This window comes from Rhinatrema bivittatum, chromosome 2, assembly GCF_901001135.1.
Source record: "Rhinatrema bivittatum chromosome 2, aRhiBiv1.1, whole genome shotgun sequence".
NCBI classification, from domain to species: Eukaryota; Metazoa; Chordata; class Amphibia; order Gymnophiona; family Rhinatrematidae; genus Rhinatrema; species Rhinatrema bivittatum.
Window position 1 is genome coordinate 772,813,533 of NC_042616.1, and position 27,632 is coordinate 772,841,164.

Genomic DNA, 27,632 nt, shown 5'->3' on the forward strand with positions numbered 1-27,632 from the left:
AATACTATACAACAGAATGGGCAGCTGTGTGTTTCAAGCCTGTACAGTCATCTCATTGATTGTTCATTTATTGCTGTAGATTGCTGACAATGTACTTAGCTGCACTGGGGGCACACACAATGGCATAGCTAGTGCTGGTTCAGTCCTCGGTGTGCAGTGGATAGTGGAATGGAAATATCACACTATTGAGCTTAATGTGCACCATCATAATGTTCTGCTTAACATGAAACTGGAGTCACACCTACTGATTTCCTATAGAGGTTACAGTATATATTACATCAGTGTTCACGTCACCACCCAGTTACAAAGAAGGAAGTTGTTTTTGCAAACAGTAGCATAAGCTATCTTCATGATTGTTTTTGGTCCTAAAAGAAACACATCTATTTTGACCTTGTAAAGCAGGAGAAATCAAAGTCCTCTTTTTATCCACAAAACAGGTACAGCTAGGGCAGTGGCAGTGCCCATCTCCCCACACTTCCCAATCAAATTGCCCAAACCCTGCCCTGAAGCAACCACCTCTGTGGTGGTCTTTAGCTTTCTTGCTGACACTACCAACAAGAATACTAATCATAGTAATACAATAAATGACAGCAGAGAAAGATCATCCGCCCAGTTACCCTGTCCACTTTGCTAAGGATACCTCCCAGCTGCCATTCACAGAGTGTGACAGCCTGCAAGATTTCTCCTTATCCAGGATAGGGGCAATGCCGAGGGTCAGGGGGAGTCCCCTGCTCATGACACATAGGATCACAAGAGCCGAGTCACACTGCTGCTGTAATGGCAGCAGCGGCAGTGCGGTGCCCTAGGCAGCCTCTTCTGACAGCCCTTATCCAGTACAATCTTTTTTTTTTTTTTTTGTCTACCTCCTTTGTATTCTACCATCTTGGGTAGAAGAGCAGAGAAGCACCCACCTTCCATGCCTAACTACAGTCAGCGCCAAGCTGTGGTACTGCTTTTAGTGATGTGGGTGCCTGGCTTCTGGGAACTAGACTGAGACCACCAGTTCTTTTCACATAGGCTGCTTAATAGCTTTCATATGGTAATGGCTTTCAAGTTGCTACTGATCTGAGACAATTTTGAACCAGTGACCTAGGGCTGAAAGACTGTGAAACACTGTGTGACTCCCCTGAGCTTTCCAGTCCTCAAAAACCTAAGCATTTCTGAAAATTCCTTAGAATCTGCCCAGAAACATGGTCTTGGGATGAAAAAAGCATCACGTAGATTCACCTAGCATGAAACAGTGAGGATTTTGTACGTTTTTGAAACACGTAAGCAGGTTTGCTACTTTTGAATCTAATGCTGACGCTCGGGCAGGAGAACCTGGCAGGAAGGATCAGGGTTCAAGTCTGGGGCTGAGGTTTTATATCCCCTCTAAAGGATATGAATTTGGTGGTCTCAGTCTGCTCAGAACCAAGCATAAAAAACCCCAGAAGTCTGCATCTTAAATCGGTTGCACCGTGTAGGAAAATGTATACACGGGACAAGTATTTGATTGTATTGGTGTGAAATTTGAGCTAATTAACCACTAGAAAAAAAGGTGTGCATAGGTAGTGTGTGTGTGTGTGTGTGTGTGTGTGTGTGTGTGTAGCATGTCCTAATAGCTAGGTGCCTAACGGATAGGGAGCAGTGTCAAAGAGCTACCTGTCTTAACTTGCCATGCAAATAAAACACATGAGATGTCTGCTTTATTTCTGTCAGCCATTTAAGCTTTCACAATATTGATTTCTGCCTGTATGCTCCAGGTTAATTTCTTTCTTTTTTTTTTTTTTTTGTAACTGAAGCATAGGTGTAAAATCAGTTAAGTCGCAGAGCAGCTGGCTTGTTCTCAAGCTACAGCGTAATTAAAGAAGAGCTGGAGAAAAATTCCACTTCAGGCTAATCCTCTGGAGCTCCCTCAACAAATGCTTGAGTGCCAGCCAAGGTGATGAGTAACCGACAGACACGGTGCTTTAGGAAGGTGTGCAGTTTTATATCAGACATTAATTTTGACCAAATAACTAAGCAGATTGTTTACTGGGAAAGACACCCATTATTTGTTCTAATATACAATTTATTAAAGATCTATAGATTTGAAGCATGTGAATTATCTTCAGACTTCAGTCTTTAAGTGTAATAAGGATATTGTTAATGCTTAATATTGCAGACCTTTTTGAGTCAGAGCCATAACAATGTTTTGTTTTGTTTTTTTTGCTGGCTTCAGCTTCTCTGTTTTACCCACAGCTTTGATTGCTTCAATCTCATAAATCTCTCAAAGTCAAATGTTTAGCTAAGTGTTGGCTCTTTCTTTTTTCAGCAGCAAATTGAGTAGCAAATCTTTGGTCCAAGGTTTAACTTCACTTTAACTCTATAGTTAAGGAGACTGTATCTTGGTGTGGTTTTAATCCCTGTATAACAGAGAGAAGATACTCCCAGTTTCAGGACTTAGAAAAAAAATATGCCTAAACGAGATTCTGTGAATTTGGTAAAAAAAAAAATAAATCTTATCTTATGTTGAAAAGGACAGCTCAGAAAGTTCAAAATATCAAATAGAGTAATGCTGGGAAGCGCCACTAAATGGCACCAGTTTGAATTCAGCAGCAGTGATGTTGACAGGAAGTGTATGGATTCCTTCTTATTGTTGAAGACTTGAAGGTTGGCTGACGGGATGAGTATGGATTCTGGAGGGTAGGGAAGGGAAGGGAAGGAGTAAAGGGTGATCTGGAGGCCATTATTTTGAGCGTGAGAGATATGGTGCCCCAAGAGCCAATTTGCTTTGTTTGGGGTAGAAGAGAGGGCTCAAGGGGCCTGTCAGGGTATCAGCGTGAGTATATTGAAACGCCAGGATCCTTCAGGTTCTAAGCTTAACTTTATTTAGACACAGGATCAGTTTTTAACCCACCTTTTCAAATGATGCTCAAGGTGGTTTACAGCATTATTTAAATGTAGATACAATAAGTCCTTGCCCTAAACAGCTTATAGTCAAAGTGGATACCTGAGGCAACAGGTCAAGGTCACAGGGTGTGTCAGTGGGAGAAGTAGTAATATAATAAAATGTAGCCGGACTCCCTGGTTCTCAGCCCATTGCTCTAACCACTGGACCACCCTTCTCTCAAGAATACTGGTTCACTGGCTAACTTTAATATAGTTGGGTATATTCAGCAATGTGGTCGCACAGCTCAATGTTTGGCAGAAGTCAGCCTGATAAGTTCATCCAGCTAACTTCTCCAGACTCCCTCTGGCCGAATATTAGGCTCACAGCTTTCAGCATCAACCATTTGAATCAAATATAGTGCAGGACCCTGCCGAAGCCAGGATGGGACCCACCTCTCTGTGGGTCGTATCGCCCAATATCATTGATAAACTTAGATTTGAAAATATTGGCCAAAATACTAGCGGGACGCATTAATAAATTCATTACACAGCTCATACATCAAGATCAGGCAGGTTTTATACCAGGGAGGCTTGCAGGGGATAATGTACGTAAGCTGTTGAACCTGATGTGGGTGGCACATTCTAGCGGGGAGAAAGCTCTCTTTCTCTCCATCGATGCCGAAAAGTCATTCGATATGGTCCATTGGCCGTTCTTGTTCGGGTTATTAACTAAGATGGGATTTGGAACGGGTTTTTGCAACTGGCTTGCCAAGCTTTATGACAAGCCTAGAGCCTGCTTAAAAATAAATGGGGGTTATTCTAGCTCTTTTAATGTTGAGAGAGGGACTTGTCAAGGGTGCCCACTATCTCCAGCTCTTTTCGTCCTTTTTCTGGAACCCCTAGCTATAAATATTCACCATAATACCTTGATACAAGGGTTCGAGTTAGGCGCGGATATTTACAAACTATGTATGTTCGCCGATGATATCATGTTTACAATCGAAAATCCTAATATTTCGTTGATGGCGATTGAGAAGGAAATCCATCAATTTAGCGAGGTCTCTGGCTTTAAGGTGAACTGGGAGAAATCAGAGATTCTCAATATTACTTGTTCCTCAGCCACAGTTGATGCTTTGCGGCATGCCCACCCCTTCAAATGGGCCACTCACAAGCTCAAATATCTAGGCGTGCATTTCTCGAGCCAACCTAGTGAATTATTTAAATTAAATTATCTACCACTCATACATAGAGTGTACAGGGATTTGGATATCTGGAATGGATTACCTCTATCGTGGCTAGGCCGCATAGCCACAGTAAAAATGAATGTGCTTCCGAAATTACTGTACTTGTTCCAATCCATACCTATTGCGATTCCCCATCACACCCTTCAGCGATGGCAGCGCAAAATATTTAGCTTCATATGGAAGCTCAAACCGCCTCGAGTGAAAAGACAAGTATTATACCTCTCAAAGCTAGTGGGAGGCCAAGGTGTGCCAAATCTCACTTGATATTATGTAGCCTCCCAATTGAGGCCTCTTGTAGTATGGCATAACCTACAAGAACCCAAACACTGGGCCTTAATGGAACAATATTACCTGGGGGATATGCCACTAATCGCCATTCCTTGGCAGCCCCGGAAAACGTGGAGAGACTGTCCCAATATGTTGCCCACTACTAGGACTACTATGCAGATCTGGGACAGATGGAAGGAGCGAATTGTGGGGAAAAGAGATTACTTCCACCTTACTAATCTCTTTCACAACAAAACATTTATACTTGGGCTTCCTAGGCGTTCCTTCTCTGCATGGAAAGTTAGCGGGTTGACTCGCTTCCAGCACATCTGGAGTGTGGATACATTGATCCCTTTCCCAACTTTATGTAGTAGCTATGGCCTCACCTCTCGAGATATCTTGTCCTACCAACAAGTGACCCACTTCTACAAACGCTTGGGTTTAGCTGGTGGGATCTTAGCTGGGAAAATACATTGAGGGGTTCTGTTCTGCACCCTCCAAAACACAAAAACTAATATCCAAGATTTATCAGACTCTCAATCCGCCACTCTCTACTCAGTCCTCCTTTCTTAAGCAATGGAAATCTGATTTACCTTATACAATGGAGGGCGAAGCATGGTCAAAGATCTATCTTCAGATTAGCAAAGCCTTGATCTCAGCAGCTATTGTGGAGAATGGCTATAAGATGCTTTATAGGTGGTATTACACACCAGAAAGATTATGTAAGAAGCTACTTCTTAAGTCTGATAAATGCTGGAGAGGTTGCAAAGAAGTCGGGACTTTTATACATATGTGGTGGACTGGGGCATGTATCAATCCACTGTGGGTGCGTTTACAAACATGGATTTCCACCATACTTGAGGATCACATTGAACTTTCTATGGACTTTGCATTACTTCACCATACGGAGAGTGCAGACTTGAAGGAGACTCAGCTGTTCAGACTGCAAGCCTGCATAGCCATGCGCATGGAGATTGCTGGTGCCTGGAGGTCACCGCGAGGACCCGACTTCATGGATTTTCTAAGTAGGTTGGACACTGTATGCATGATGAACAAGCTTACAGCGGCCAAAAGACATAATTTCCAGTCCTTTTATCGAACATGGAATGCCTACCTCAAATGGCGTACATCTGGATCGGGTTGAGGGTACCGTGATGATCAGCCATGACTGTGTCACATTCTTCTATCCCACGGACTGACAGACTGACTTACTTCGGATATCACTAGTTGGTTGGTGAGGGGGGGAGGGGGGTAGGGCTTGAATCTGGGCTTATAACAAAATGTGGTGAAGCATTGTTCACAGTTTGTTGTCATTGTATTGTTATTTTATTCACCAATAAACATATAATTACAAAAAAAAATATATAGTGCAGGACAAATTGGGAGACCACCAAATGGAGAAAAGTAAAGGAAAAAAGAAGGAAAAGGAAGAAAGCAAGAGGAAGCATAAGAAGGGCCTGAAATACCAAAACATCACCAAGCCACCACTGAAAAGAATTCACAAACTGTAAAAAAGAAATAAAATATGAATTAAAAAAAAATATGACCCATTAGAAACTGCATAACCAATATAAGTGTAAAATTCTATGCATATACACTTTGGAGGTAATTTTAATTTGAAAAGACGTTACTCTTGTAAATGTAACATACTATTCTAGCACTTTTCAAAAACCACTTTTCTGGGTAAACTGCATTTACACGTGTAAACCCCAGTTTTAAGTGTGTAAATGCTGGGTGTACTTTTGTATGCATGGAGAGAGTCGTTCCAGGTATAGAGTCTGGGCAGGGTAGGGACTTATGTGCATACATTTTGATTAAATTCTCTTGGCAAACTATATACACCAAATATCAAGTGTAATTGTGTGCATATAGTTTTGCCAGAATACATTTCAAAGCAAAAGTATGGGCATTGAAAATTAGTTTAAAAAAACCCTGAATATCTGCCAGTGTTTGCTCTCTAGAAGCCAAAATAATTTGGGGCCAGTTGGCACCTGTGCATCATATATGAAAAAAATGTAAACTGCACTAAGCTAAAATTGAAAAAGCAGTCTAGAAATAAAAAAAAGTGTATATCAGTGATGAAGAAGATCAAATAGGGTTTGTAATATTGTTGTAGGAGGGGAAAATGGGTAGATGAGATCAGGGGTGGGCAAATTATGGCCTGCGGGCCAAACTCGGCCTAATGACAGATTTTTTTCTGCCCTTCCTCCTCCTCAGTTTGCCCCATTAGATCCAGCCTGCCGGCATCTTCAATGTCATCAACAATGGCCTAATCCATGTAACTGCCAGTGGATCGCATGCCACCAACAGCCAAAAAAGGAAGAGGCCTCTGGTGGCAAAGAGGAGAGGGCAATGCAGCCGCTGGTGGAGCCCATCCCACTGGCAGTGAAGAAGAGGCCCATGTGGCTGCCAGTGGACCCCATGCCACTGGTGGCAAAGGAAGGAAGAGGCCCATCTCTTCAGTTTGCCTGGTAGTGCAGAAGCTATGCATTTGCATCTCTGGGTGAACTGAGCCCATCTGGTAGTAGTCTGTGTAGGCCTTGTGGTATTAAAAGTGTGCAAGGGCAGCGATTTGTCTGTGCTGATCTTGCGATACACGAGATCAGCATGAAGGAACTGCTACAACCGCGAATATTAAATATTGCATGGCCTGCAGAGAGGAGGAGCAGCAGAGTGGCTTTTATGATGGATTGGCTCCTCTCCATGGAGGCAATCCAATGACCACAGCATTGGAGGAGCAAGAGAGGCTCTGAGGCTTCCGTTTGTGTGTGTGTGTGTGTGTGTGTGTGTGAGAGAATGAATGGGTGCCTGCCTGAAGTCTATGTGTGTATGTGAGAATGAATGGGAGCTTCCCTAGGGTGTGTGTATGTGCGGGAGCCAGTGAGAGTGAGTGCATATGTGTGTATGTGTGTGTCAGGGAGCCAGTGAGTGAGAGCACATTGTATGTATGGGAGAGAGCATGTGTGTGGTGAGAGAAAGAGAGCACATGTGTGTGCAACACCCCCCCCCCCCACCCCATTCCTCTCTGCTTGCTAATCCATGAGAATCTGAAGAGTATCTGGAAATCAAAGATTCCCAGGTAAGGAAAGCGGGGAATTTTTAAAAATCCTTACTAGTTTTAATTATTGGGTACTATTTGACGTGTCTGTTTTGAAATATTTTAGGTGTGTTTGGGAACATTTTTATATGAGTTTTTGACTGTTTGATGTTATTCTATTTATTAATTGTGTTGAATTATTCTTTTTGTTGGTATTGTTGCTGCTCATGGAGTTCATAGGGGAATCCTCCCCTCCCCCTGCTCACAAAGTTGTAAGGGGGACTCCAGCCCTTGGCTCTAATAAGTGCCAGTAATGTGGCCCTCTTTAAAAACAAAAAGGTTTGCCCATCCCTGGATTAGATAGTTCTTGTGGTTTTCATCTGCTGTCATATTTTTTATTTTTGTTTTTTTCTCAGGGTGTCCAACTTTTAAAATACTTACTGTACCTGAATATAGATCACCTTGAGCTAAATATAAAATAAATTAAAAAAGCAATTTAGTAATGGGCATGTCAGCATTTGGCTGATCGTGGCATGGCATCCTATGGCCGGCCTCATTCACCCCAGGATGCTGCCGATGAGATGCCACCATGCCTGCCTCTCCTTAGGTGTGTGCGCATAGCGCGTACCGAGAAGCCCCTCGGCGGCGAAAGGAGAGTGGCGCCCAAGGATGATGTCAACGTGGACTGGGGATTTTGAGCACCAGCCGAGTTCTTGGCCGGTGACTCAGCAATAGGCACCCTGCCTGCATGCAGTGCGTGTTGCTCTTCGGATCCTACATTATCCTGCCTTATCTTGTTCCTTGCCTTGCCTCATTCCAGCCTGCTTTGTGTCTTCCTGCTTGCCCTACTTCTGCCTTGCCTCTACCCTGTCATAGCCTGCTCCTGGCCCAGCCCATCCTCACTCTGTTCCTGTCTCTCCTTGCCCAGCCCTGCCCTTCCTCAGATTGATCTCGTGTTCTGACCCATTGCCTAGACCTTGACGCTGCCTGATCTCTGCCTGCCCTGCCCATTGCCTGGACCTTGGCGATGCCCGAGCTCCGCCTGCCATGACCTTGGCCTTCCGACTGCTCCTTACGGGACCTTTGCCTAAGTCCTGTTGGCCCCCCCGAACCCAAAGGCTGTACCCGCGGAGAACGGGGTTGGTATAGGTGAAGTTCCATCTTGTCGCAGACTGAGCGTGTCCACCCGCTGTCGGTGTGGGCTTAGCAAGTTTGCTTGTGAGGCTGCGCCAATCAGAAGCGCTCCCCTTCCGTGACAGTGCACCAAAATGAGCCTGGGTAATATTCCCATGGTAATATTCCCATGCATTGTATTGTAAGTGAATAATTAAGGAACAATCCCCATTCTCTGCCGTTTAGGGTTTTATTGGCAGATTCTTACCATTATCTTGAGCCATGTGTCCTGAACTGAGGAGAAGAACACATAGGGGTACATCTTCAAAAGCTTGGTTGAGATTAATGTACATAATAGAAGGCGTTATGTGGATACATCAACTAAATCTGCAGAAGTGGATTTTCAGCATGTGTGCTTTTTGCCACATTGAAAAGAGGCACTCTGGGGGATGCTTTTAGAGGGCATGATTAGGAACTACACAAGTAACATTTCATTTAAAAAAAATGTCCGTGTGTAATAGGTACAGACCTGGGGTAGAGGGGTGTAGGTGTGCAGAACACCACTTACTACAGCACCACTTTCGGTGGTGGCTGCAATGGTATGCTCCTCCCTGTTAAGTGCAGTTAGGGTTAGCGATTTGTGTGGCATTTTTGGTTAGCAGTTGAAGAAGAAGGAGCAAGTTTTTTGTTTTTGTTGTTCCCCTATTACTGGTGGGCCAGGCCTCACATCTCTGGTTGCATAGGATAGAAAGAGGGCAGATACCTTGCCAGTCCAAAACCTTAGTGGGGAGGTTGTCTCAGGTTTTTTTGTAATTGTTTAAGGCATTTTGAACTTTTATGTTTGAAGTTTCTTGGAATCCCTAGTCAGAAAGGAAAATCACCTGCCCTGGGAAGGATAGGAAGAGAGAAGTCCTGCTTTTTTTTGTGTCATACCCAGTGGTTGGACAGTGGAGATTCTATGCTGAGTGAATTTGCTTTTTTTTTTTGCGTGAGTTCTTTTCTGTTTGTTTCAAGAGGAAGTTTTGCCCACCTCTCCTGCCTAGGAGCAGGGAAAGGAGAGGAGTTTCTTTTCCCTGCTGTGGCTGGATGTTTCAGTCTGACAAAGCTCATTTTGCCATCTGGAAAGGAGAATTGAGAGTAAGAGGATTTCATCTGGAGACCCCCATTGGAATCTCAAATATTTTCTGGGTATGGAGTTCTCTGCCACCATTAGAAGAGCCCCAGTCCATCTGGGAATTCTTAGTTTTCCATACCCTGAAGGGCAGGATATCCTACGACACAAGTAAAGAGAATATTTTGTAAAACTGAGTTGGGACGGAGATATTACACAGAACAAGTGCGCATGGTGTGAAATGATTATTACTGAAGATCTGCAGCAGTAAAGTTTACGTTTGGAACCCCCATCCAGAGTGTCCATCCTGTTTATTTGGCAGCTCCATACACGCAGCTTACACAGACTGCACGTGCACCCAGTGAAGAGGCTGCACCTTGGGCCCTGGAGGTCTCTCCTTCCCTCCTCCCCATTTTTGGGGGCCCATTGCTGTTGGGACCATGCAAGCGCTTGGCCCTTTGGCTGCTCATTTAGTACCAAAAGTGGGGCTGGGGAGTTTATGTAATAAGGATTTTATGTAATCCTTATGTAATAAGGATGTTTCTATTTTTATAGGAAGTATGTTTTTTTTTTTGTTCAGAAGAAGAAAAGTTTGATGCAGCATAATATGGCAGACTGAGGAGGAATAGCCTAGTGGTTAGAGCAGTGTCCTATGAACCAGGAGACCAGGGTTCGAGTCCAGCTGTCGCTCCTTGTGACCTTGGGCAAGTCACTTTACCCTCCATTCCCTCAGGTATAAAAACTTAGATTGTAAGCCCTCTGGGGATAGAGAAATACCTACAGTATCTGAATGTAAACCAGTGATATATCTTAATTGAGATTGAATGTTGTTATATATATAAATAAATTGGATGATGTTGGCCCCAACAGTGTTTTTCGAGAATTTTGATTTTTCCATCAGTGCTGCACAAGATAAGTGATTTTGTTTTAAAGAATTTTTGCACGTTTATCACTGAAAGAACATAGTTATTGAAAATGAAAGTAAAACTAAAATGAAGGTATTTGAACTATGATTGAGAAAAGGATCCACCATTAGATATACAGGACTTTGCTGGTTAAGCTCTGGGGTCTTTTTTTCCTAATCTGTATTATATCTAAAAAAACTATTAAGTTCACTTAGGGGCGGATTTTCAGAGCCCTGCTCGCCTAAATCCGCCCAAAACCGGGCGGATTTAGGCGAGCAGGGCCCTGCGCGCCGGTGAGCCTATTTTACATAGGCCTACCGGCGCGCGCAGAGCCCCGGGACTCGCGTAAGTCCCGGGGTTCTCCGAGGGGGGCGTGTCGGGGGCGGGCCCGGTCGTCGCGGCGTTTAGGGGGCGTGTCGGCAGCGTTTTGGGGGCAGGTACGGGGGCGTGGCTACGGCCCGGGGCGGTCCAGGGGCGTGGCCGCGCCCTCCGTACCTGCCCCCAGGTCGCGTCCCGGCGCGCAACAGGCCCGCTGGCGCGCAGGGATTTACTTCTCCCTCCGGGAGGCGTAAATCCCCGGAGAAAGGTAAGGGGGGGTGTAGACAGGGCCGGGTGGGTGGGTTAGGTAGAGGAAGGGAGGGGAAGGTGAGGGGAGGGCGTTAGAGGATTCCCTCCAAGGCCGCTCCGATTTCGGAGCGGCCTTGGAGGGAACGGGGGTAGGCTGCGCGGCTCAGCGCGCGCCAGCTATACAGAATTCATAGCCTTGTGCGCGCCGATCCGGGATTTTAGTGGATACGCGCGGCTCCGCGCGTATCTACTAAAATCCAGCGTACTTTTGCTGGCGCCTGATGCGCCAGCAAAAGTACGCCTATTCGCGTTTTTTGAAAATCTACCCCTTAGAGAATAGCCACTGCCATTAGCAATGGTAACATGGAATAGACTTAGTTTTTGGGTACTTGCCAGGTTCTTATGGCCTGGATTGGCCACTGTTGGAAACAGGATGCTGGGCTTGATGGACCCTTGGTCTGACCTAGTATGGCATTTTCTTATGTTCCTATGTTCTTATTCAACAATTTTTGGTGACATATGTTTTGTGTATTCAATTTTGAGTTTCACTTTCTCTGTTTTGATAAATTGAAAACAAGAAACTACAACTTTAAATAAATAAATACTGCTCACTTCAGTCTACCACGTTTGGAAGGCATCTCATCTGTGATGTAGTTTCAAGTCATAATTGCTTCCTGATTTGTCAGTATGTGCTAATAATAATTTAGCTATCAATTTACATTTACAATTTTACATACTGATTGCATTTCATTATATTTCAATGAATGATGTGTGAGTTTCAGTGGTTTAAAATTTATGATTATCATTTTTTTCCAAGGAAGCATATATTTTCCATTTCAATGCAAGTCATTTTTTTGGGGGGGGGGGGGGGGGGGGGATGAGCATACTAATCTAAACAGAAGAAAAAAATCCTCAAATTAAAAGGAGGAAAGGGACTTTATACTATAAAACAGTGGACAGCACTGCAGATGGGGAAAATCAAGGTTCGCATCTGGATCAGATTCCTTTGGCCAGGACCAGAAGCATCACTCACCAGCTGGGGGCATAAGGGTAGGGAATGAGAATTGGGACAGGTTCCACTCCCATGATTACATCTTCCAGCTGGTCCAAAGCAGCAATGGAGGTGTCTTACAGAAGCCTTTTTTATTTTTATCTTTCTGTCTGAAGAATGAAAGCTGAGAACTATAAACAAAGAATTGTTGCTTTGAATCTTTGGACATAGGTAATACAAGGGAGTTGTGAATGCCTATAGTAAGTTGGAAGAGGAACCATCAGCGAGAGAGTTTGTTCCCTAAGGGGTCGATTTTAAAACCCGCCCACATGCATCCATGTATCTTATAAAATCCGGGGGTCGGCGCGCAAGGGGGTGCATATTTCTGCAACTTGCGCGCACCGAGCCCTACGCATGCTGCCTGTTCCCTCCGCCTCCCCCCACCTTCCCCTCCCTTCCCCTCCCTTCCCCTCCCTAACCCACCGCCCCGGCCCTATCTAAACCCCCCCCACCTCTGTCACAGAAGTTATGCCTGCTCGAAGCAGGCATAACTTTGCGCGCGCCGGACCAGCTGCCGCGTGCCATGTTCCGGTCCGGGGGCTGGTCCGGAGGCCACGGCCACGCCCCCAGAATGCCCCTGGGCTGAAACCACCCCCGCAGCACCGCCCCCGGATGATGCGCCAACCACGTCACGCCCCCCGACACGCCCCTGATGATGCGCCATCCGCGTCACGCCTCCCGACACGCCCACCCCAATAAAGTCCCGGGACTTACGCGTGTCCCGGGGCTTTGCGCACGCCGGAAGCCTATGCAATATAGGCTTGGCGCGCGCAGGGTTTTTTTTAAAAGGGTTACACGGGTAACCCTTTTAAAATCCGGCCCTATGTGCGCCAGCTTCCCCGTGACAGGGCTTAATAGCCGCTGTCCTGGCCATCCCCCGCACTTCCCTGCCCAGACCACTCCCCTAACCCGCCCCTTTGAGACAGGACGGCACTTCTGCGTGTACCGGGGGATACATGCGTGACTGGGTTGTTTTTAAAATGCGCTTGGCTCGCAAGGCTCGGCCACACGCGTATACTCCGGTTTTGAAAATTTGGGCGTAAGAGTTGCTTGAGAGAGAGCAGTAGAAAAAATTATGTAGTCTTAAATCTCTGCAAAATAAAAAAGAAATTAAATTAAATTACTCTAAAATAAATCTGTACCTTAAATGAGGGAAACTGGGGTTTTAAATAAAATGTGCGTTGGATAGTAATTATGTAAAAAATTTGCTTAATTTTGCATTGAAACAATCACAGCAGTAGCACAAGACACTTCACAGCATATTGGCATTAAGGAGTATATGTTAAGGTTAATGTCTGCATTAAACATTCAATGGGTTTCAACTTTCGGAGGATGTGGGGTTGGAGGAACTGCCACAAATTACTGCAATGTAGATGGGAGGCTTTGAGGGATACAGGAGGCTTCTGTGATGGTCCATGATATCAGATTTAATTTGTGAGTACAGGGGGCCAGGGCCTTGTTACCATGACTAGTGCATTAGTTCAGGGGGAGAGGAGCACTGGGCTTTAGCCCTGTTCTCCCTCACATCTCCACTCTAGTTCTCTTTCTTCACCTTCATCTTCCCCCCCCCCCCCCCCCCCCCAGTCTTTTCTATGTCTTTCTCTTCCCATCTGTGCTGCCCATTCTCAGTTCTACCAAGCAATCACAGGTTGGCTCAAGATGCTTTCCTCCTCGATTGAGGACAAATCCTCATGTACACTTTTCTACCATTACCACATATCACTAGAACAGTGCAGAAAGTTCTTCAGGACTGTGCTTGTCTGATTCTCATAGCCCTGGCATGGCCCAGGCGGATTTAGTATGCATATCTCGTACAACTTTCCAGCAGTCTTCTCATATGTCTGGAAACTGACCCTGCATTGTTGATACAGCAAGATGAGACATTGGGGTCTCACTTCAGGCCTCAGTCTCACTGCTTGGATTTGAGCACTCAGTAATCGAGGATTGTCACTTACCTACAGAAATAATGGACATACTTAAGGAAGCTTTCCATTGAAGGAATTATGCTTACAAATGGCACAGGTAATTTTGCATTGAAACAATCACAGCAGTAGCACAAGACACTTCACAGCATATTGGCATTAAGGAGTATATGTTAAGGTTAATGTCTGCATTAAACATTCAATGGGTTTCAACTTTCGGAGGATGTGGGGTTGGAGGAACTGCCACAAATTACTGCAATGTAGATGGGAGGCTTCCAAATGGTGTCAAGAAAACATTTTGGGCCCTATTTTCTGTGAACCTAAGCATCTCCTGAAATATTTGCGTCACCTTTCTGACTCAAACCTTGTCTGTACGGGTGCACACCTTACACTACAGCAGCTTACCATGCTCAAGTAGATAGCAAAGCAATCTTTACTCATTTATTGATATCTCATTTCATGAAACACCTATGGCATTTCAAACCTCCAGTATAAAAGTCATTTGTTCCATGGGACCTAAATGTAGTCCATTCCCAAGTACTAAAACCTCCTTTTGAACCCTTGGAATCATCTTCTCTAAAATACTTGACATGGAAAGTGGTGTTCCTCATTGCCGTGACTTCCACTAGAAGAGTCTGTGAACTTCAAGCTCTCATCCATGATCCTCCATGCATGCAGTTCTTTTCATATCAATCATCCATTGTATTACCTGCTTTCTTTCCTAGGCCCCACGCACATGAGGGTGAAAAAATTCCATGTATTGTCTGGACTGCAAAAGGGTCTTAGTGTATTACAAAAACAAACTCAGCTGCATCATTAAGCCTCCCAATTTTTGGCCTCATACGATTCCAACTGACTAGGAATAGTGGTTTCCAAGCATAGCTTGTCTAACTGGCTGAGTGCATTCATTACTGTCACTGATAGCAGAACTGGAAATCATATGCTTTGTGAAGGTTCATCAAGTGAAAGTCTTGGCTGATTCTTTTGTGCATCTTTGAGAAGTACCTATTGAAGATATCCGCAGAGCTGTGACCTGGTCTTCCGTGTATACCTTTACTTCACATTACTGACTGGATAACATCTCAGTGATGGATAAGCAGTTTTGCAGGGTCTGGTCTTGCAATAGTCCACTCTCCATAGTGTGGGCCATGTTGCTTACTAAGTAAACACTCTGCTGCAACCCTCAGCATGGGACTCCCTACTTGTAATGGTTGAGTAATTGGTTGAGTAGGATGATGTCCACTTCTTGAGCCCAAGTCTCAGTCAAGGAGAAAATGTTTGAAGGTTATCCGTGAGAAGGTTTTCTAAAGGTTAATATTGCTTTGGATGGAGCGTGTGTTTAGAAGTATAAACTTAAATTTGAGGTGGGTGGCAAATTGTGGGTTGCCCTTGGCTGGGTTGCTGGTAGCTGTGGTAGATCTTGGGGGGGATGAAATGAGTGAAGTTTTTTTAATACTAGTAATTGTGATGATTGGTGTGGATGGGGGTTTGTGTTGACAAGTGGCACATTCTTTTGGGTGCAGAGAGGGGTAGTGCATCTGTAGCAGCGATTGATGGAGCAGATCTATAATGAAATGGTTGATGGCAGTCAATGAAGTTGGGGGGGGGGGGGGGGAGAGAAGGTGTGTACAGGGCAACTGGTTCCTTCCCATTCTTTTCATGGCATTGGCTCAATGAGGAGGGTACAAGAGAAAGGGGGCCCAGTTGGAAGAGGCTGGGCCATGCTCAACTTGCCTCTGTTGCCACTAAAGAGGCCAGGTGTCCCAAAGAGTGGATCTTTAAAGAGCCAGTTGATGAGGTCAGCAGGGGGAGGGGGCCATATACAGAGCTACCGGTCCCTTCCTCCTTCATTTTGTGGCATCAGCTCAGTAAGAGGAAGTGCAGGGGGAAGGTGGCATGGGTTGGAAGAGGCTGGGCTGCTCACCCTTCCGCTGCTGCTTACATAGCATTCTTGGGTGGAGGCAGAGCCAAACAGCATTTATCAATCAATACTGTCTGAGTGAGATGAATCTAACGTCTTGTCTCAGAAACTGAGAGATGAATATCAGATCCATTTTTTATGAATAGGCTATACCTATCTATCTAAAACATATTAAGAAAAAGAACACAACATGAAAAGCAAAAGGAAAGTGCTATTTAATAATATTATCAGGGTAAAAAAGGCATTTAAGAACATAAGAACATGCCATACTGGATCAGACCAAGGGTCCATCAAGCCCAGCATCCTGTTTCCAACAGTGGCCAATCCAGGCCATAAGAATCTGGCAAGTGCCCAAAAACCAAGTCTGTTCCATGTTACCATTGCTAATGGCAGTGGCAATTTTTCTAAGTCAACTTAATTAATAACAGGTAATGAACTTCACCTCCAAGAACTTATCCAATCCTTTTTTAAACACAGCTATACTTACTGCACTAACCACATCCTCTGGCAACAAATTCCAGAGTTTAATTATGCGTTGAGTAAAAAAGAACTTTCTCCGATTAGTTTTAAATGTGCCCCATGCTAACTTCATGGAGTGCCCCCTAGTCTTTCTTTTTTTTTTTAATTTTAGATTTCTTCATTTTACAGTACAATTCAAGCATAATTTATCTTAAATTTATCACAGGTTACAGAATTCACAGTAAAGTATACACTATAAGGAACATTAAATCTCCAATTATAGACAAGATATTACCGTCCCCTTTCGCCCAATCAATTTTTATCTTATTCCACATATCACTTTCAACAAGGACTTTAAACAGTTTTTTTTAATTAAGTTAATAATTCAAGATTACATATTCCTTAATTTATATAGAATCCAATCTAATTAATTTTATTTTATTAATTCTATTTACCCGTGCTTAGCCCACAATTGAATCCAAGGTACACAATACCCATACATTATCTGTTTTCAAACTAATTTCTCAACTAACTGGGATTACACATATTTAAACTAAGAGAGATTATTTCATATCACATAGGACTATGTTAGATGGATTTGGGGGGTAGAGCTGGTGGCGGACTTAATTTTACTTTGAATAAACTGTGTTAACTGATCGCTTGTAGGAATACATAGGTATTGCCGTCACACTTTATCAGGCATTTGCAAGGATATTTCAAGATAAAAAGCATTCCCATTTGTAATATTTGAGACTTCAATGCAAGAAACTGTTTTCTGCATCTCTGCCTAGTTGGCTCTAAGTCTAAGTACCTTGCACCCCATAAATTCCTTAAAACTATTTAAAAGGAATTTTTTGAAAATCCAATCTTTATCGGACTCTAACATAAATGATGTTGTTAAAGTTGATGGCACTACTGATTCAATATCTGTTTGCTCAAGTAATTCTGATACATTTAAAACTTTATCTTGAAAAGGAGCCTTATGAATTAATTCCTCTATTTTTAAATTACTAATATCTCTAACAGCTGTTGATTTTTTCATTGGAGGTAAATAAAATAACTTAGATATTATGGATAAAGTAGCTTCTGGGATATTTAAATTTTCCATTAGATATTTTCTCCATAAAAGCAAAGGAGTCAGTGGATGATTTAGGGAAATTTATACACCGTGTATTCCTTACCCTAGCTGCATTCTCTAATTTTTCTATTTTGAGCTGTACCAGATTTTCCTTCAACATCATAGTTTGCACTTCTCTAGACTTTCCTATTTCTTCATTTACTTTTATTAATTCATTTTTCACTATTTTATTTTCAGTTTCTATATCTTCCACATTCTTCTTTGTTAACAGTACAGTATTTAATATTGCCAACATTTGATCACCCATGTTTTTATTAACTTCATTTATTGCCTCCCATATATTTTCAAGAGAAAAATCCTGTGGTTTAACTAAAGGTTTAAACTGGATTATATGAACCCCCTCCTCTTTTACCCCGTTACCCTCTTCCACAGTCTCAATTGAAGCTTGACCGGGTCCCAAGATGTTACTTAAGGCTGAAAGATTATCCAGCTGACCTCCTTGCCTCAAGGGAGAGCTTCCCCTTACCCCTTCGGTAGGGTTTAGCTCTCCTGGGGTCAGCTGTAACTTCTCAGCTGGGTTCACTGGAGGGGATCTCTCACTAGGGGAGAATGATGTTAAAAGATCCAGAGATAAGGAGGGCTCCTCTTCTCCCCTCCTAACATTCAGTGATCCTTCATCCCCTTTCTGTAATCCTCTTCGTACATGCATATCCATCAGTCCCACTTTAGAGATGGACTCAGTTACGTCTGAGGCCTGGCGTTCTCTGGCCCTTCTCTTTCGTGCTGAATGAGGCATTCTTAATTGGATAGTGTACGTTCTAGTTAGTTATTATACCTTGGTTCCAATGCAAAACGGGGGCACCAGTGATCGAGAAGAGATTCTTTTTAAAAGCCCTGCGCTGGCGCGCCTATTTTGCATAGGCCACCGGCGCGCGCAAAGCCCCGGGATGTGCGGGAGGGGGCATGTCCGGGGTCAGGGGGCAGTCCGGGGTGGGTCCGGGGGCGTGGCGACGGTTCGGGAGCGGGCCGGGAGGGCGTTCCCGAGTCCCCTGGCACTGCGGCCTGTGCCGAGGATGCCGAGGTGGCGCGTGCAAGTTACGCCTGCTTCAAGCAGGCGTAACTTGCACAACAAAGGTAGGGGGGGATTTAGGTAGGGCTGGGGGGTGGGGTAGATAGGGGAAGGGAGGGGAAGGTGGGGGGACACGGAGGGAACGGAGGGAACGGAGGAAACGGAGGCAGGCTGCGTGGCTCAGCGCGCGCAGGCTGCCAATTTTGAGCAGCCTTGCGCGCGCCGACCCTGGATTTTATAAGATACATGCAGCTACGCGCATATCTTATAAAATCTGGCGTACTTATTTAAGATCTACCTCCAATAATTTAGCGGGTAGGAATTCAAAAATCCAAAGAATCCAAAGAAGCTGAAAAAGCTAGCGCGCATCTTCGGCAACGCGCCTGCATCGACTGCGTGCCGCCAAGGAGCAGATTTTAAGCCCCTTTCATCCCGCTATTATGACGTCACAAGTGGCCTCAGCTGCACTCCGTCGGGGCCGCCTCAGTACCGCACCCCCGGTAAGGCAGCCACAGCCTGTCTCACAGTCACTTCTCGGTTTCCTGGCGCTCGCCCCCTAGTCTTTCTATTACCCTGAAAGAGTAAATAACCAATTCACATCTACCCGTTCTAGACCTGTCATAATTTTAAACATCTCTATCATATCCCCCCTCAGCCGTCTCTTCTCCAAGCTGAAAAGTCCTAACCTCTTTAGTCTTTCCTCATAGGGGAGCAGTTCCATTCCCCTTATCATTTTGGTAGCCCTTCTCTGTACCTTCTCCATCGCAATTATATCTTTTTTGAGATGCGGCGACCAGAATTGTACACAATATTTGAGGTGCGGTCTCACCATGGAGCGATACAGAGGCATTATGACATTTTCCATTTTATTCACCATTCCCTTTCTAATAATTCCCAACATTGTTTGCTTTTTTGACTGCTGAAGCACACTGAACCGACAATTTCAATGTGTTATCCATTATAACGCCTAGATCTCTTTCTTGGGTGGTAGCACCTAATATGAAACCTAACATTGTGTAACTATAGCATGGGTTATTTTTCCCTATATGCATCACCTTGCACTTATCCACATTAAATTTCATCTGCCATTTCGATGCCCAATTTTCCAGCCTCACAAGGTCCTCCTGCAATTTATCACAATCTGCTTGTGATTTAACTACTCTGAGCAATTTTGTATCATCTGCAAATTTGTGTTACAACTGTTGCTGCCCGACGTCTCCACTCCGCCCACCTTACCTTTTTTGCGACTCCTCCACGGTTGATGGATGTCTGGCTGCCGCGGCCATGACATCCATCAACCTTCCTGCCATCCTCTCCGGCATCCCCGGTCCGGCTTGGGTGCTGCATCTCGCCATGTTGTCCAGGTACCATAGGGTGCGCGCACTACGTGGTCCAGCTTCTTATTCTCTCTTTGGTGTGAACCTCAGGGGCATCCCCCTGTGATGACGTCACGCATCCCGGATACAAAAGCCTACACTTTTTGCTAGCTAATCGAGTTAGCAAGGAGAATCCTTACGGATGGGATTCACTCTCTGTACCTAGCTACTCTGCCTCTCCAACTTTTGGACTTTATCTTAACGGGGTACCTGCTCCTCGGGGGCCTCTCTCATTTCTTTCAGGTCGCTGTCAGGAACCGGTACTCGCTCCTCGAGGGCCCATGTTCCCTGACTCATTGCCTGAACTTATCGCTTCTGCTTGGAAGAAACCGCTGCCTACATCATCAGTGAGTTACCAACTTTATTTCCTCAGAGCTGTTCCCTGGAACCAGGTACTCACTCCTCAAGGGCCTGCCTCTATTCCAGCTTCTGTGTCACCTTCCGGGAGAAACCGCTGTGTGAGTAACTTTATCAACGAGGCTCTATGCCAGAACTCTGTGTATGCTCCACTGTACTCACTATCTCAGTTTTCTCCACTACAGCACAGCCATAGAGGGAATCGCTGTTCCAGTATCCTGAGGAACCTAAGCCCAGCCGAGCTTCATCTCTACTCACTACTGCCACCTCTGGTGGCTTCTCATATCTGTCTAATAAAAGATATAACTCTGTGTTGTGTGTCCCAAAGCTGAGCCTGACCTGTGGCCCCTCACAGGACTTTCCCCTGTGGGCGTGGTCAGCTGCCACAGTGTCCAAGGGTCTACTCAAAATCTTACAAACAATAACAATTGGATTACCTCACTTGTCGTATTTCTTTCCAGATCATTTATAAATATATTTGGCAGGCCTTGAACTGTTGTCTGCTTGGGCAAGGAGGTTACAGATGAGATGGCTTCAGATCAGTGTTAACCTAGGACATGGCCCCACCCCTGAGGATCCAGCTTGATCCTTAATGGGCTTAAGAAGGGGTTGCTGGGAAAGACCCAGTGTTCAGGCAAGTTAATGGTTGAGGGCTGCATGGTGTAGCTAGAATTTGAATTGGTATGCTGGTGAAGCAATCTAGCATGATCAGACCTGGACTATACTTCACAGTGAGTAATGAATTGTTGGACAAGTTCAGTACTAATTGTAAATACATGTGTATCCTGTAAATAAAAACCTTTACATTCAAGTATAGAGCAGAACTGTGTTATGTCCAGAGGACCTTAACCTGACACTGCCAGAACCTCTTTTCTCCATTCCCAGACTTGTACTAGATGGGATTGCTGTAAGAAGTGGCTAGAGAAGAAAAGTACAATTTTTTTGTGAGTGAAGTGCCTAGCTCTGCCTCTGTTAGAGATATTGTTTTGAGTTAAACTTAACTCTGTTTTTATAGTGCTGACTTTGTTTCTTTGGGGAAAAAATAAGGGGAATTTACCAGTTGGTGGAAACAAATAGTAGTTTGGCTACAATCCTCTGCAATAGCAGGGTGTCACATCCTACAATTTATTTTCATTTCAAGCTCATGTTGCAAACTCACTGTTCAACTCACTCCTGAATCCTAGTTTTGAACCTTACCAGGAAGAAATGGGTGGCTAGCACTTTACAGTAAACTGTACAAAGTTAGCATTTACAGAAAAAGCTTTTCTTAAAGAACTATGCCTGTACGTAAACCTGCACAATCGCTACACAAGATCAAATTTAAGAACTGCTGCAACAGAATCAGCTCATGTAGACTAGGAGAAAGTCCCTACTTATCCCTGAGCAGAATCAGCATGGGATCTATCTACCCCTTGGAATCCTGCCAGGTACTTGCGACCTGGCTTGGCCACTGCTGGAAACAGGATATTGGGCATGATGGACACTTCTGACCCAATATGGCATGTTTTTATTACACTGAAATCGTTGGCTCATTCAAAATAGAATGTTAGGAATTATTAGAAAGGGAATGATGGATAAATCAGAAGATGTCATTATGCTTCTGTATTGCTCAATGGTTAGACTGCACCTTGACTACTATGTGCAATTCTGATCACCGCATCTCAAAAAAGATATAGTTGCACTGGAGAAAATATAGAGAAGGTTGTCCAAAATGATAAAGGGAATGGAACGGCTCCCCTGTGAGGAAAGGCTGAAGAGGTTAGGGCTGTTCAGCTGGGAGAAGAGATGGTTGAATGGAGATATAATAGAGGTCTACAAAATTATGAAAGGACATGAATGAGTAAATGTGAAACAGTTATTTACTCTTTCGGATAATACAAGGACTAGGGGGGCACTCCATGAATTTAGCAATTAGCACATTTAAAACAAATCAGAAAAAAAAAATTCTTTTTCACTCAATGCACAATTAAGCTCTGGAATTCATTGCCAAACAATGTGCTGAAGGCTGGGTTTAAAAAAGGTTTGGATAAGTTCCTGGAGGAGAAGTCCATAAATGCTATTAATCAATAGGGAATAGCTTGTTGCCGGCATTAGTAGCATGGAATCTATTTAATGTTTGGTAATTGCCAGGTACTTGTGGATGTTGTGTAACGGGTGCTTTAGTGTGCCCATGGGCCTCAGCCCAACCCCAGATGGATCCAGGACCAAACTGAGGGTTGGTGACGTGTCCCAGGATGGCAGAGACACGGTCTTACCCTCTGCCGGGCCTGCAAGCTCCCAGCGCCAACAACAAGATGATGTTGGTAGGTGAACGGTCCTCTGACCGTTCCGAGCCCTTTCGGACCTGCCGCTTGGATCAGCATGGAGCAGCAGGCCGGCCTGAGGATGAGGGCAGACAGAGGCCTTGACATGAAGACATGACACCAAGGTTGATGCGACAGCATCACGGACGAGGGTTGAAGCGAAGACATGACACCAGGGCTGTTGAAGACATGACACCAGGGCTGTTGAAGACATGACACCAAGGCTGATGCAACGGCACCAGGGATGAGACGAGGAACTTGACGAAGTCCAGACGAGACGAGAAGCTGGGCAGGAGGACATTGGCACTGTCTCTCAGGGCGCCCTACTCAGCCCACCTTCACGGGCGGACCCAATGGGCTGGTCGCAGACCACCCTGTCCCACTGCGTGCCCTACACAGCCCGAGGAGGCTGGTCACGGACCACGTGGAGAGCGGGACAAGTGCATGGAAGAATCCAGCTGAGACAGAACTTCAACAACTGAGCCATATGTCATCCAGAGCTCCACAAAGGCTGGCAGGACAAGACGGCTCAGGAGCACAGGACACCAGTCCACTGCCGGCATCTCCCATGATGAAGCTGCGTCACCCGGAGATCCATGGCCGACAGAACAGAAGGCTCAGGAGCAAGCACGAACACCAAGGAGGGCTAGAACAACAGGAAGGCTGAGACGTCAAGAGATGAGACACCAAGACACCTGGACGGGGACCTCAGGCAATGAAGACATGACACGAAGACATGGTACGAAGCAAACAAGACGAGGAGCTCCACGGAGAAGATCAAGGACTTGTCGGAGCACTGGCAGGCAGGAGCCTCCAGGGCTGAAGTCACTCCGATGCAAGGTGAAGAGGAACTGCAGGAACAGCCCTTTTATAGGGCTAGCACAGGAAGTCAGTCTCTAGGTGGGGCCCAGGGCATATCCGGCCGTGGGCCCTTTAAATTCTGAAGAGAGGCGCGGCCGCACGCCTAGAGGCAGGAAGGAAGCTGTGCAGGACTGTGGACAGCGGTCCTGCACCAACGTCCAGACGCAGATGCAGGGCTGGGCCTGTGAAGCAGGCTCCAATGACGGCAGCGGCTCCAGCTGCTGCAGGAGGCCCCGGGGGAGGCTCCAGCTGCTAATCCAGGCCGGGGCTTGTGGCCTCCAGCCGCAAAGATGGCAGGGACGTTGGCGGTGGCTCCAGCCGCAAAGAAGAGGCAGACAGCGTGGGAAAGTCCGCGGCTCCAGCCGCGGTGAAGGCCCGTCTTCGGCAGTTCCGTGCCGCGATGGAGGGAGACCCGATGGGCAGCCTCTGGGCCGCAAGGAGAATGTAAAGTCCGCGGCTCCGGCCGCAAAAGGAAGAAGCAGAAACAAGGTGAGCGGAGCCTGCTCGCGGGGATTAGCTCCGTGGGCAGGGTTCATAACAGTGGAGGCATGATACTAAGCTTGATGGACCCTTGGTCTGAACCAGTATGACATGTTCTTATACTTTTAAAAGTATTTGCATGCTTAGTCCAAACCCTTGTTCGACACCACCTCCAGGAATGCCTCTGCTTAGTTTGGGCAAATGTATGCACTTATAGGACATATATGTGTAATTTTACCCCTATATCAGGCAAGCAATTTTACACCAAGCCATGTCTATGGAAAAAGCACCATGTTACTCACAAAATTGCCTTTGAAAATTACCCTCCCTATGTGGTAAACCAGAGGAAAGTGAATAAATACTGTGCATCCATAGTCACTTCTGCAATAGTGAAAACGAAAAGTCGTTCCTGATCCTGAAAAGGTCTACCAGCTTAAGTCTCTAGATCAATACTATTCCATCCTTAGTGACTAGCAGTAGCTATAACGTCAAACTTACGTTTTCATATAAAATCTTGTCCAGTTTCAAATTCTCTTTGTACTTTTAGCAAATGCTTATCCTGTTGCCATGTCTAAATGTGAATATAAGTTAGAGACGCTGAACAGCGAAAGTTCCTCAGGTAGAATGAAGGCATAGAATTACTATGAGATACATTCTTTCGCATGTTGTCCATGTTGATTGACGCAGGTAAGGCCAGATTTAAGGATCTGGCAAAATAAGGGCAAATAAGTGCAAATGGCCTGCAAGTCAGCATGCTTGCACAATATTGAAATTGCACATAATTAATTGGAAATTGGGGAAGGAAAAAGAAATTCATAGAAATTTCTTTCCCCTTTTGGCGACTTTTACTTGCTTATTTCATGAAAAAAAAAATTGTTTTAGTGCTTTTGTGCACATTTTAGCCCTAATTCTTTATGGCCCATAGTGTTTTGCATAAACATGCTATGTAAATGAAATATTATTAATATTAATGATAATAACACAAGTTGATTTGACCTTGTCACTGCTTATTTAAATGTGGAACTCACATTTACACCACAGTAGAGTTGCAGGCAGTATGCATAATCAGATTCATGTGGGTAATTTTATACTCTTTGGCTTATATATAAATATGCATGCATATAAAATATACATTGTTTTCTGGGATATTAATTTCCAGGCACACCCTAAAGCACTTCTAAAGAAACTTCAGCATCTATCTCCAATTCTCCAGTATTAATATCTCAATCTGGAAACATTTTCTTGGTCAGCTTGACATGGAAGGGAGAGGCAACAAGTTATCAATCGGCCTGTTCTGCTGCTTTTTGTTGATCTGTGCAGATGTATAAATTATTCAAGGACATTCTAGTTTTCTCGAGTTCACACAGATGGCATGTATCCATTTTGTCCTCCTTCTTTTCTTCACTCTTTCTCTTTCTCTGTTCCAGGGAAATGACTAAATTCAATTTCGGAAATGTCTCTGCAGAGCCACTGGAGACTTCCACACTGATGCACAGATTCCAGCTGGCTGACATCTGCTACACTAGCCGCTAATTGTAAAAGCCTCCCTAGCCTGACTCCCCTGTGTCTAAAATAGTTTCCTAATTAAAGGGAGGAAGGCTAGCATTTCAGACTTTGAGGAAGAGAGGCAGAGCACAGCAATATGAATGCAAAAAGTAGCCAGTTTTCCTTCTTCTCTTTAATATGTCTGTACCTAAAAGTCTGTTCAAGGCTTCCTTCCCGCCGCTGCACGAAATCTTGCAGGGAACAAAAAAAAACACACCATTCAGATCAAGGGGAGTGCAAAAAGTTGACAAAAATGCAAATTCCCCCCACACAGTGTACCCTGTAAAAAGTAAGAGAAGGATCCTGAAAATGGACAGCAGACTGGCAGGATACTTGTAAGGAACAGATCCTTAGTTTAGGACAGAAACTATTTTAAATCAAACAGAAGTGCTACAGACTTCTTCAAGAACTGCAGCACCAGCAATTGGTATTAAGGGCCAGATGTATTAAGGCATTTTCCCATTAAACAAAATAGGAGAAACCCTTTAACATATGTGACCCACACAACACTGAGTAAATCAATCCCACAGGCCATAGTAATCTGGAACCAGAAAAACAGGAGAGCAGAGCATTGAGGAAGTAATGCAAAAGTAAATATTTAAAACAATTTATTGCCATATTCCCTGCTAAAGTGCTGATTAAGTTTTCAATTCTGTATTTTTTAGTACATTACATTCTGATGCTATGTAACAGAAATGTTCCAGTGACTAATTTATTTCAAATGCTGAAAATACCAGATTTTTGTCATTTTTAGTAGTGTCTGCCACACCAATAGTTCTACATTACAAAGTCCAAATAAAATATTAGCATAGGCAGCTAAAACTTAATTGGCTCCTTAGTTTCATTCACTCTTTAATTATTATATGTTATAGAACAGTGCAAAGAAAAATAGCAGTCGATTCATTCCAGGCTTGTTTGGTCCCTAGGAGGTTAAATAGCTCCTAAATATCAGGTTTTCACAAATATGTTCTGTCCTAAAAGGGGATATTCAACCTTTTTCAAATGTGTTTTCAAATTCTCAACAAGCTATTTGCAGGGACCTCATTAAAGATATTTGAAGCATTCAGGAAGCAGAGCCTGCCTCTACTACCAGTTATCAGGAACTTTTTCACCTCTCCTGCCTTCCCCAAAGGCTTATTTGCCCATCTAAATATATAGGGCTGATTTTAAAAAGCACTTACACGCTTAAAAATGAATTTCACACATGTGAATGTGCTTTACTTGCGTAAGTGGGCTTTTGTAAATTGCTACAATATATGCTATTGAATTGTCCATAGGATTTACTCGTGTAAGTGCACTTACTGCAGGTCTGCATTGAGAGACCTACAATGGCAGCATCCAAGTCAGGAAGGTGGAGGCGGCATTGGCTGCATCAGGCCGTGAAGATGAAAGCGTCGGCGGCACAGCAGGCTGGCATTGGCGGCACCTGGGCCACGAAGAGGATCTTTGCAGAGGCTTCCTGCCATACAGAGAAAATGCCAGTGGCATCCAGGGCCGTGAGGAGCTGATGGCAGCGGCCCTGCCGCAAGGGAAGCAGTGTTGGCGGCACTTCATATCGCAAAGAAAGCACGGGACTGGCGTCAGGGACCAGTGCGGCGTCAGGCTGGTGAGGTGAGAGGCTGCTCGCGGACAGCCCCGCGAGTGGCATCGCAACAGCACCCCCTCCTCAAAGCCCCCTCCTCAAGTCTCCTTTCTTCAGCTTCAGAGGAGAAGGTATATATTCTATACCAACAGGAGGAACTGAGGGTTCAAACACAGGATCTAAAAATGCTTGGTTTCAGGAACCGAAGCGAGGAACCATTTGGAACAAACTGAAGGACATAGCTGTAGACTAGACACAGATATAATTATAACGTTGACGAAGGCATGACCCAGATTTTACTGAAGGCGCTGAATTAATAGTAGCATCTAGGAATATTGGTCCAATTCTTTAGTCTCACACTTGGTTGTAACAGAAGCGTAGAACATATAGTTGTTGTCCTCCTGCTATTTTTGGCAATGGCGGTGGAAGTTAATTAGAACATCATTTCTTGATCCTTTTATAGCTGGAAGTGTTATACCAGAAAATAAGTAGCAAAACTTGAGGAATTACAATTGGGTTAGCTCTTGGATAGCC

General features: G+C 44.6%; 1 protein-coding gene across 7 annotated transcripts in view; it reads right to left on the reverse strand.

The window, feature by feature from the left end:
• ASAP1 (ArfGAP with SH3 domain, ankyrin repeat and PH domain 1) overlaps window positions 1–27,632 on the reverse strand; it is a 975,348-nt gene that overhangs the window by 937,986 nt on the left and 9,730 nt on the right. The gene's annotated exons all lie outside the window — the stretch shown is intronic.